Source organism: Oncorhynchus kisutch, unplaced genomic scaffold (genome assembly GCF_002021735.2).
Source record: "Oncorhynchus kisutch isolate 150728-3 unplaced genomic scaffold, Okis_V2 scaffold3529, whole genome shotgun sequence".
Taxonomy (NCBI): domain Eukaryota; kingdom Metazoa; phylum Chordata; class Actinopteri; order Salmoniformes; family Salmonidae; genus Oncorhynchus; species Oncorhynchus kisutch.
Genome location: NW_022265474.1, coordinates 1 through 12859, shown reverse-complemented (window position 1 = coordinate 12859; position 12859 = coordinate 1). Strand labels below are relative to the sequence as shown.

The 12859-nt window shown below is 47.4% G+C and overlaps 1 pseudogene; it reads left to right on the top strand.

The window, feature by feature from the left end:
• The first annotated feature begins 7219 nt into the window (after positions 1-7219).
• Positions 7220-12663, top strand: LOC109877217 (protein Wnt-5b-like; annotated as a pseudogene).
• The last annotated feature ends 196 nt before the right edge of the window (positions 12664-12859 follow it).

Below are 12859 nucleotides of genomic sequence, written 5' to 3'. Positions count from 1 at the left end.
TAAACCTAACCTTAACCCTAAACCTAACCTAACCTAACCTTAACCCTAACCTTAACCCCTAAAACCTAACCTTAACCTAAACCTAACCCTAAACCTAACCTAAACCTAACCTAACCCTAAACCCTTAACCTTAACCCTAACCTAACCTAACCCTAACCTTAACCCTAAACCTAACCTAACCCCTAAACCTAACCCTTAACCCTAAACCTAACCTAACCCTAAACCTAACCTTAACCCTAAACCTAACCTTAACCCTAAACCTAACCCTAAACCTAAACCTTAACCCTAAAACCTAACCCTAAACCTAACCCTAAACCTAACCCTAAACCTAACCTAAACCCTAAACCCTAACCCTAAACCTAACCTAAACCCTAAACCTTAACCCTAAAAACCTAACCTAAACCCTAAAGGACCGGCAAAACCTTTGCTATTCTAACTGTGAGGACTTCTGGTAACTCACAAGTATAATAAAACTGTACACACACGCACGCACGCACGCACGCACACACACACACACACACACACACACACACAACACACACACACACACACATGCAGTTTTTAAATACGTGTTTGTATTGGTGCCATGTTGTTTTATTTTTATACCAATAAAAAATGTATTACAATTATATTACGATTATTTAATAGTGCTTAAAACTCTTATTGGGTCTGTTTAAATTGGGTTCCTCTGGTATTCTAGTAACAGCAGAATGCTCATTGTAAACACCGGGAAGGGCTTTGTGTTGAGATGTTGTCTTTAGTGTGCAACTTGTGCAGAATCAGGTCTAAGTCACAAAAGATGACTGTTTGCTACGTACACTGTTGTCCTCTCTCTATTTCAATACAAGGGTTTCTCTCACTTCTCTCCCTATTTGGTGTGTTCCATGTATGCTATGGCCCTCCGGTGGTCTCCGCCTTGCGCAATGACCCCCCCTCTGTTATTATCTATACATAGTTATGTTACCCCTACCTACCATGAACCCCCCCCCTCTCTCTGTTTATTATCTATACATATGTTATGTTACCCCTACCTACATGACCCCCCCCTCTGTTATTATCTATACATAGTTATGTTACCCCTACCTACATGACCCCCCCCTCTGTTATTATCTATACATAGTATGTTACAAACCCTCCTACTGACCCCCCCCCCCCTCTCTGTTATTATCTATACATAGTATGTTACCCCTACCTACATGACCCCCCCCCCTCTGTTATTATCTATACATAGTTATTTTACCCCTACCTACATGACCCCCCCCCCCCTCTGTTATTATCTATACATAGTTATGTTACCCGTACTGTATATAGCCTCCACATTGACTCGGTACCGGTACCCCCCCGTACTGTATATAGCCTCCACATTGACTCGGTACGGGTACCCCCGTACTGTATATAGCCTCCACATTGACTCGGTACCGGTACCCCCGTACTGTAAATAGCCTCCACATTGACTCGGTACAGGTACCCCCTACTGTATATAGCCTCCACATTGACTCCGGTACCCGGTACCCCCGTACTGTATATAGCCTCCACATTGACTCGGTACAGGTACCCCGTACTGTATATAGCCTCCACATTGACTCGGTACGGTACCCCGTACTGTATATAGCCTCCACATTGACTCGGTACCGGTACCCCGTACTGTATATAGCCTCACATTGACTCGGTACCGTACCCCCGTACTGTATATAGCCTCCACATTGACTCGGTACCGGTACCCCCGTACTGTATATAGCCTCCACATTGACTCGGTACAGGTACCCCCTACTGTATATAGCCTCCACATTGACTCGGTACGGTACCCCCGTACTGTATATAGCCTCCACATTGACTCGGTACCGGTACCCCCGTACTGTATATAGCCTCCACATTGACTCGGTACAGGTACCCCCGTACTGTATATAGCCTCCACATTGACTCGGTACAGGTACCCCGTACTGTATATAGCCTCCACATTGACTCGGTACGGTACCCCCCTACTGTATATAGCCTCCACATTGACTCGGTACCGGTACCCCCGTACTGTATATAGCCTCCACATTGACTCGGTACCGGTACCCCCGTACTGTATATAGCCTCCACATTGACTCGGTACCGGTACCCCCCTACTGTATATAGCCTCCACATTGACTCGGTACCGGTACCCCCGTACTGTATATAGCCTCCACATTGACTCGGTACCGGTACCCCCCTACTGTATATAGCCTCCACATTGACTCGGGTACCGGTACCCCCCTACTGTATATAGCCTCCACATTGACTCGGTACCGGTACCCCCGTACTGTATATAGCCTCCACATTGACTCGGTACCGGTACCCCCGTACTGTATATAGCCTCCACATTGACTCGGTACCGGTACCCCGTACTGTATATAGCCTCCACATTGACTCGGTACCGGTACCCCCGTACTGTATATAGCCTCCACATTGACTCGGTACCGGTACCCCCCCCCCCCCCCCACATTGTGTAAAGTGTTTGTGGTATATAGCCTCCACATTGACTCGGTACCGGTACCCCCTACTGTATATAGCCTCCACATTGACTCGGTACCGGTACCCCGTACTGTATATAGCCTCCACATTGACTCGGTACAGGTACCCCCGTACTGTATATAGCCTCCACATTGACTCGGTACGGTACCCCCGTACTATATATAGCCTCCACATTGACTCGGTACCGGTACCCCCCTACTGTATATAGCCTCCACATTGACTCGGTACCGGTACCCCCGTACTGTATATAGCCTCCACATTGACTCGGTACCGGTACCCCCTACTGTATATAGCCTCCACATTGACTCGGTACCGGTACCCCCCTACTGTATATAGCCTCCACATTGACTCGGTACCGGTACCCCCCTACTGTATATAGCCTCCACATTGACTCGGTACCGGTACCCCCTACTGTATATAGCCTCCACATTGACTCGGTACCGGTACCCCCCTACTGTATATAGCCTCCACATTGACTCTGTACCGGTACCCCCATACTGTATATAGCCTCCACATTGACTCTGTACCGGTACCCCCGTACTGTATATAGCCTCCACATTGACTCGGTACCGGTACCCCCGTACTGTATATAGCCTCCACATTGACTCGGTACCGGTACCCCCGTACTGTATATAGCCTCCACATTGACTCGGTACCGGTACCCCCGTACTGTATATAGCCTCCACATTGACTCGGTACCGGTACCCCCGTACTGTATATAGCCTCCACATTGACTCGGTACCGGTACCCCCGTACTGTATATAGCCTCCACATTGACTCGGTACCGGTACCCCCTACTGTATATAGCCTCCACATTGACTCGGTACCGGTACCCCCTACTGTATATAGCCTCCACATTGACTCGGTACCGGTACCCCCGTACTGTATATAGCCTCCACATTGACTCGGTACCGGTACCCCCGTACTGTATATAGCCTCCACATTGACTCGGTACCGGTACCCCCTACTGTATATAGCCTCCACATTGACTCGGTACCGGTACCCCCGTACTGTATATAGCCTCCACATTGACTCGGTACCGGTACCCCCATACTGTATATAGCCTCCACATTGACTCGGTACGGTACCCCCGTACTGTATATAGCCTCCACATTGACTCGGTACCGGTACCCCCATACTGTATATAGCCTCCACATTGACTCGGTACCGGTACCCCGTACTGTATATAGCCTCCACATTGACTCGGTACCGGTACCCCCATACTGTATATAGCCTCCACATTGACTCGGTACCGGTACCCCGTACTGTATATAGCCTCCACATTGACTCGGTACCGGTACCCCCGTACTGTATATAGCCTCCACATTGACTCGGTACCGGTACCCCCTACTGTATATAGCCTCCACATTGACTCGGTACCGGTACCCCCGTACTGTATATAGCCTCCACATTGACTCTCGGTACCGGTACCCCGTACTGTATATAGCCTCCACATTGACTCGGTACCGGTACCCCCGTACTGTATATAGCCTCCACATTGACTCGGTACCGGTACCCCCGTACTGTATATAGCCTCCACATTGACTCGGTACCGTACCCCGTACTGTATATAGCCTCCACATTGACTCGGTACCGGTACCCCCTACTGTATATAGCCTCCACATTGACTCGGTACCGGTACCCCCCGTACTGTATATAGCCTCCACATTGACTCGGTACCGGTACCCCCCTACTGTATATAGCCTCCACATTGACTCGGTACCGGTACCCCCCTACTGTATATAGCCTCCACATTGACTCTGTACCGGTACCCCCATACTGTATATAGCCTCCACATTGACTCTGTACCGGTACCCCCGTACTGTATATAGCCTCCACATTGACTCGGTACCGGTACCCCCGTACTGTATATAGCCTCCACATTGACTCGGTACCGGTACCCCCGTACTGTATATAGCCTCCACATTGACTCTGTACCGTTACCCCCGTACTGTATATAGCCTCCACATTGACTCTGTACCGTTACCCCCGTACTGTATATAGCCTCCACATTGACTCTGTACCGGTACCCCCGTACTGTATATAGCCTCCACATTGACTCTGTACCGTTACCCCCGTACTGTATATAGCCTCCACATTGACTCTGTACCGTTACCCCCGTACTGTATATAGCCTCCACATTGACTCTGTACCGTTACCCCCGTACTGTATATAGCCTCCACATTGACTCGGTACCGTTACCCCCGTACTGTTATAGCCTCCACATTGACTCGGTACCGGTACCCCCGTACTGTATATAGCCTCCACATTGACTCGTCGGTACCGGTACCCCCCTACTGTATATAGCCTCCACATTGACTCGGTACCGGTACCCCCCTACTGTAAATAGCCTCCACATTGACTCGGTACCGGTACCCCCTACTGTATATAGCCTCCACATTGACTCGGTACCGGTACCCCCTACTGTACCCCCCCTACTGTATATAGCCTCCACATTGACTCGGTACCGGTACCCCCTACTGTAAATAGCCTCCACATTGACTCGGTACCGGTACCCCCCTACTGTATATAGCCTCCACATTGACTCGGTACCGGTACCCCCTACTGTATATAGCCTCCACATTGACTCGGTACCGGTACCCCCGTACTGTATATAGCCTCCACATTGACTCGGTACCGGTACCCCCTACTGTATATAGCCTCCACATTGACTCGGTACCGTACCCCCGTACTGTATATAGCCTCCACATTGACTCGGTACCGGTACCCCCGTACTGTATATAGCCTCCACATTGACTCGGTACCGGTACCCCCCTACTGTATATAGCCTCCACATTGACTCGGTACCGGTACCCCCGTACTGTATATAGCCTCCACATTGACTCGGTACCGGTACCCCCGTACTGTATATAGCCTCCACATTGACTCGGTACCGGTACCCCGTACGTATATAGCCTCCACATTGACTCGGTACCGTACCCCCGTACTGTATATAGCCTCCACATTGACTCGGTTACCGGTACCCCCGTATGTATATAGCCTCCACATTGACTCGGTACCGTTACCCCCGTACTGTATATAGCCTCCACATTGACTCGGTACCGGTACCCCTACTGTATATAGCCTCCACATTGACTCCGGTACCGCTTACCCCCGTACTGTATATAGCCTCCACATTGAACTCGGTACGGGTACCCCCCCTACTGTAAATAGCCTCCACATTGACTCGGTACCGGTACCCCCCTACTGTAAATAGCCTCCACATTGACTCCGGTACGGTACCCCCGTACTGTATATAGCCTCCACATTGACTCGGAGGGGATACGGTACCCCCGTTACTGTATATAGCCTCCACATTGACTCGGTACCGGTACCCCCGTACTGTAAATAGCCTCCACATTGACTCGGTACCGGTACCCCCGTACTGTAAATAGCCTCCACATTGACTCGGTACCGGTACCCCCGTACTGTATATAGCCTCCACATTGACTCGGTACCGGTACCCCCGTACTGTATATAGCCTCCACATTGACTCGGTACCGGTACCCCCGTACTGTATATAGCCTCCACATTGACTCGGTACCGGTACCCCCGTACTGTATATAGCCTCCACATTGACTCGGTACCGGTACCCCCTGTATATAGCCTCCACATTGACTCGGTACCGGTACCCCCGTACTGTATATAGCCTCCACATTGACTCGGTACCGGTACCCCCGTACTGTATATAGCCTCCACATTGACTCGGTACCGGTACCCCCCTACTGTAAATAGCCTCCACATTGACTCGGTACCGGTACCCCCGTACTGTATATAGCCTCCACATTGACTCGGTACCGGTACCCCCCTACTGTAAATAGCCTCCACATTGACTCTGTACCGGTACCCCCCCTACTGTAAATAGCCCTCCACATTGACTCGGTACCGGTACCACCCTACTTGTAAATAGCCTCGTTATTGTTACTTTATTCTGTTGCTTTTTTTATTCTTTAGTTTGTTTCCTAAATGTTTTCTTAAACATTATTTTCTTACAACTGCAATCGTTGGTTAAGGGCTTGTAATATCCACGGTAAACACATGTTGTATCGGAGCATGTGACAAATACAATTTGATTTGACATGAACCGTGTTCCCCGCGGGGCGTCCGTCCCTCCCCTTGCCCGTAAAACAAGGGGGAGAAGAGGGGGAGGGGGAGTGAGGGGTGGGGATGAGGAGAAGAGGGGATGAGAGGGGTGGGATGAGGAGAGGCAGTCAGTGTTTAGAATGTAAACTTAAAACGTAGATCAGATCGAGGTAAGGAATGAACACTTGTTCAAATGTTTTCATAAATAGCCGAGTCTTTTTAATCTTCTGGGAAATAGCAGTATGAGACATGCATCTTATCGGATCAAACAACATTAACCAACGTCATCTAAACTTTTCATGGACTGTGTTTTTTTATTAACTTTAGTCCTCATCAGAACGCACATCTGATGTCTCCTTACTAAACGCATCTTAGCCTCTAGATCCTAATGCGTAAAATCAGCTTTTCGTCCTTTTACGCACGACTGGGAATTCGGATTAGGCGTTCCGAACAGAGTTTTAGACAAAGCTACAAGTCAATAAAGTCATGGGGACAATGCGCAGGACACCTTATCCTCCACGGAATCGGATATTGACTTCTTGGTTGTCTCGGCCATCGTCATCTCTGTGAACCCAGAACCCCCCGCAGCGGATTACAGAGGTTGTTTTTGATCCGTCTTTTTCACCAGAGGGGCCACTTCTTCCCCGTTTTGGTGTTTGTTGGCGGTGATGGTGGCGCAAGGGGTCATGGAGACCAGGACCAGCCGGAGACCGCGCAGCAGCGCCCAGCAACACGTACTGCTGGCGGTCGCTCTCATCGCATGCAGCGTCGCAACTACTGGTGGACGCCAACTCCTGGTTGTAAGTTGAACTTTTTCTTATGTCAAATTAACTCTGTACAGTTTCTATATCGCTGCGTACTTAGTTCCATGCGCAGTTGATTCGTTAATTTACAGATGGTGGATTTTGTGATTGGGGTTTGAGAGAGCGTCCGTGTGTTGTTTTGTGTTGTGGTGTCGTGTGGTTCTGTTGTGTCGTGGAGGAGACCAGTGGAAGAACAAATGTGGTGACTTTGTCACAATATTTACCCATGCTGCGCACAAATGGCCAGGCTGTTTGAGGAATGGGGGGAAACAGGAGAACTCCGCAGAGTGGAACACCGCATCTTGACCTTGTGCGGAGAGCTGCCAAACGTTCCACTCTGATGGAGAACATTCCGATCATATTCCTCATCATTTGACAATCGCTACAGCACATCATTATTTCATTACCGATGCGATATTTACCTGTCTTATTCCCACAGTAGAATAGACTACATATGTTTCCTTTATGTTTATTATTTGGGGATTTAATTCAGGCATATTTTCCATTATTACCAATTGTACCGCGTTATATGACATATTGAAACGGCGAATCTTTGACTGAAGTCATATAGGCTCAAATGCCCTCATCCACACACTATAAACCACGTTTATTTTCTCAACACTGTGTATAACTACCCACCTCCTATTTCCCACCCGTGCATGCAGGTCGTTAGCGATGAACCCTATCCAGAGACCGGAGATGTACATCATCGGGGCCCAGCCTCTGTGCAGCCAGCTGACGGGACTCTCCCAGGGGCAGAGGAAGCTGTGCCAGCTCTACCAGGACCATATGGTCTACATTGGCGAGGGAGCCAAGACGGGCATCAATGAATGTCAATACCAGTTCAGACAGCGGCGGTGGAACTGTAGCACCGTGGATAATGCATCCGTGTTCGGACGCGTCATGCAGATAGGTGAGCCAGTCACATGGGGGATTGGGATATAGGCTAGCTCTGGTTCAGGGGCGTTAGTGACCGTTTATTTCACTAACGTTTGTTAATAAGGAACGCATGGTGGGATTGGGATATAGGCTAGATCTGGTTCAGGGCGTTAGTGACCGTTTATTTCACTAACGGTTAGTTAATAAGGAACGCGCACGAATGCGCTGGACCAGAGCTAATGAGTGATAGGCCGATGCGGCGGTAGGGACGACACATGTTTATGTTTACATGTTGAATTCCCATTGTAGACGTAGAATTAGTGCACTTTAGAGGCAACGGCGGATAACTGTACCTGGATTCTTGAACGTGCTTTTGTATCAGTTCAACTATTAGATAGTGGAACCTTATAACAAACTTAATGTTTCCAATAAAAAATCGTTGCGCTTAATTGTCAGTCAGATTTCTCTCGACAATTGAGTGTTAGTTCCGTTCTGTAGTTAGAGGAGGTGTAGGCTAGAGATGGTGGTGTCCAGTAGCCCAGAGCTTCTCTATTCTCCCTCTGATGCCAGCAGTATCCCCCTCCGACGGCCAGTCAGGCCGGAGGACCGATCCCCTCCCTCTCCCTCGCCGTTCCCAAAACAGCAAAGGAGTTGTTTGCAGTCAATCGCGAGAGTTTTATTGAGGTGTTAGCCTGCTATTGTCCACGCCTCCTTTTGAAATGCAATCAAGGGTGACACGGACTCGGCAGATCCGGGCTGCTATTTGAAGTATCGGTTCTATGGGCCAATAAAAGTCCTCGTCTTTATCGCGCGCTCCGGCTCCTGTCGCCTGGCTCACATGTAACCTACACATTCTGTATTTAAGAGAACTCATAATTACAGCTTTTTGACACGTGACGTTTCTGTTATAACAGTGCCAGGAATCAGGACAGCCAGTCTTAACTGCGGAGTTGCGGTTTACATTGAATAAAACAATATATATGTTTATCTTACTGACAGACATTGGCATTGTAAACTGATGCCCTCTTTCTTGGTTGGCCAAAGTGGCATTCACAGGCGAATTACTTCCAAAGATATGTCAATATAGGCTATGACTACATATATATATATTTAATATCAAACTCACGATTATTTAAGCATTTCCAATCATAAAACGTCAACAGAATATATGTTTCATTATTTACGTTCCCCAAAACACATTTGGAGAGAGAGAGCCAGCTGCCAAGGTTACGTTTATTTGCTTGTATAGAGAGTCCAAGGCCCACCAAGGCTACAATGCTGAAGTATGTGAAACCTTGAGATCTGCATTCCCAGATGGTATGTCCATCCAATGGAAAACCTGTCAGGTAACACCCAATGATTTATATATACACTAGATGTCAAGTAGGGGGTGTTCTGTTGAATCCGCAGTGCCTCCATCTTGGAACTCCCCCAGTTGTAATTTTTTTTATTTTGGAATCTATAGAAATTTATATATTAATGTATACATTCGTTTTTTCCACATCTATTCTTTTACAGACCACAATAAAGCATACTTGTAATTATATTCTGTGAGCTAAACATACAATAAAATAAAAATGAAATATATATATATATAATTATATTTTATGTTTCAGATATTTTTGGATTGAACACACACCAGAATGGTGTATAGGTATACAAGACAGGTATACAATTCTTATCTAAACATAAAAGAGCAGACAGGAACAACAAGACCCAGAGTTCTGGGTACAAAACAAATAATACAAAACACCACATACAAAACTATTTTATATATAGGGATACTAATGTTACTTAAATACATGTCATTTTGTCCTTAAAGGGTTTTATTAAAATACTGCAGAATTGCATTCGTTCCTATGGAGGCCTGATTCTACTGGGGAGGGGGCAATATGGCTGACCGGTGGTTTCAAAGCCTCTCAATGGCCAATACATAGCATCGACAATCCAGGGTTTATATACATCATTGGTAACACCTGCACAGCAGATGGGGGGAGAGAGAGAGATTTTCCCATGCCAATAAGCCCTTTGAATTGAATTGAGAGAGACAGAGAGAGAGTGTGAGAGACAGACAGAGAGAGAGTGTGAGAGACACAGAGAGAGAGAGAGAGAGAGAGACCCCACAGAAACAGACCCCACAGAGCCCAAGGACAGCAACACAATTAGACCCAACCAAATCATGAGAAATAAAAAGATATTACTTGACACATTGGAAAGAATTAACAAAAAAACAGAGCAAACTAGAATGCTATTTGGCCCTAAACAGAGAGTACACAGCGGCAGAATACCTGACCACTGTGACTGACCCAAATTTAAGGAAAGCTTTGACTATGTACAGACTCAGTGAGCATAGCCTTGCTATTGAGAAAGGCCACCGTAGGCAGACATGGCTCTCAAGAGAAGACAGGCTATGTGCTCACTGCCCACAAAATGAGGTGGAAACTGAGCTGCACTTCCTAACCTCCTGCCCAATGTATGACCATATTAGAGAGACATATTTCCCTCAGATTACACAGATCCACAAAGAATTTGAAAACAATCGCGATTATAATTAACTCCTATATTCTACCTGGTAAAATACCACAGTGTTCCATCACAGCAGCAAGATTTGTGACCTGTTGCCACAGAAAGGGCAACCAGTGAAGAACAAACACCATTGTAAATACAACCCATATTTACGTTTATTTTATTTTCCCTTTTGTACTTTAACCATTTGCACGTCGTTACAACACTGTATATATATATAATATGACATTTAAATGTCTTTATTCTTTTGGAACTTCTGTGAGTGTAATGTTTACTGTTCATTTTTATTGTTTATTTCACTTTATATATTATCTACTTCACTTGCTTTGGCAATGTTAACATATGTTTCACATGCCAATAAAGCCCCTTGAATTGAATTGAGAGAGAGAGAGAGACAGAGAGAGACAGAGAGAGAGAGAGAGACAGAGAGAGAGGAGAGAGAGAGAGAGAGAGACAGAGAGAGAGAGAGAGAGAGAGAGAGAAGGGAGAGAGAGCAATAATATAAACCTCTCACCTTTTTGGCTGCAGTCAACCCTGGCAGCTCATTGTTCGGCTACTCTCTGTCTCTCACATCTAGAATCTGTCCACAAGAGAAGTGCTTTTTTCTCTCCGTAGTTTATAAGATCTTGTAGAGTCCACTCTTCCCATGTCACAAATTATCTGTCAAAGGTCTATAATACATTCAGAGTGGTTGTGTTGTTTATCTAGTGTCGGTAGCGGAAGACATTCACTAGCTAATTAAAACAGCCTGCCTCCTTGTTGTTTCCCCCCCCCCCCCCCCCCCCCCCTCTCTCTCTCTCTCTCTCTCTCTCTCTCTCTCTCTCTCTCTCTCTCTGTCACTCTCTCTCTCTCTCTCTCTCTCTCTCTCTCTCTCTCTGTCATCTCTCTCTCTCTCTCTCTCTCTCTCTCTCTCTCTGTCTTCTCTCTCTCTCTCTCTTCTCTCTCTCTCTCTCTCTCTCTCTCAGTTCTCGTCTCTCTCTCTCTGCTCTCTCTCTCTCTCTTCTCTCTCATCATCTCTCTCTCTCTCTCTCTCTCTCTCTCTCTCTCTGTTCTCTCTCTCTCTCTGTTCTCTCTTTCTCTCTCTCCATCCCTCTATGTGCTCCTTTAGCCAGGCCAGCCAGGGCCCCAGCTCCTTCATCTATCCTGGACTGCCAGGCCCCCATTGTCTATTTGGTCCCCTGTAGCACACAGTCAATAACTAGAGACCGATGGTTAACTGGCCAGCTTTAAAGCGCTAGCTAACCAAACCCAAGTGGCATTGTGTGTGTGTGTGTGTGTGTGTGTGTGTGTGTGTGTGTGTGTGTGTGTTGGTGTGTGTGTGGTGTGTGTGTGTGTGTGTGTGTTGTGTGTGTGTGTGTGGTGTAGTGATTGGGGTGTGTGTGTTGTGGTGTGATGAGTGAGTGTGTGTAGTTGTGTGTGTATGTGTGTGTGTTGTGTGTGTGTGTTGTGATGATGTGTGTTGGTGTACTTGGGAAAAAGAAAGTTTGAAGAATACTTGGACCTTCTACCACTTGGTATGCTAACCGCGCTTGTGTGTGTTTTTCTCTGTGTGTGGTGTGTGTTTGTGTGTATGGTCCCCTCCGACAGGCAGTAGGGAGACAGCCTTCACCTATGCCATCAGTGCAGCAGGCGTGGTGAACGAGGTGAGCAGGGTGTCGGGAAGGAGAACTCTCCACCTGCGGATGCAGCCGCGCCGCTCGACCCCGTGACCTACCGCGCGATTGGCTGTGGGTGGCTTGTGCGACAACGTCAACTATGGCTACCGTTTCGCCCGGGAGTTTGTGGACGCGCGGGAGAGAGAAAAGAACTACCCTCGAGGCTCCATAGAACACACTAAACATTGATGAACATACAGAACAACGAAGCAGGGAGACAGGTGAGGAACTGGGATGCACACACACACACACACACACACACACACACCACACACACACACACACACACACACACACACACACACACACACACACACACACACACACATGGTGTGAACTACACATATGTTGTTGTTGTTAGTCTCTGTTCATGGTGTGAATTACATACATGTTGTTATTAGTCTCTGTTCATGGTGT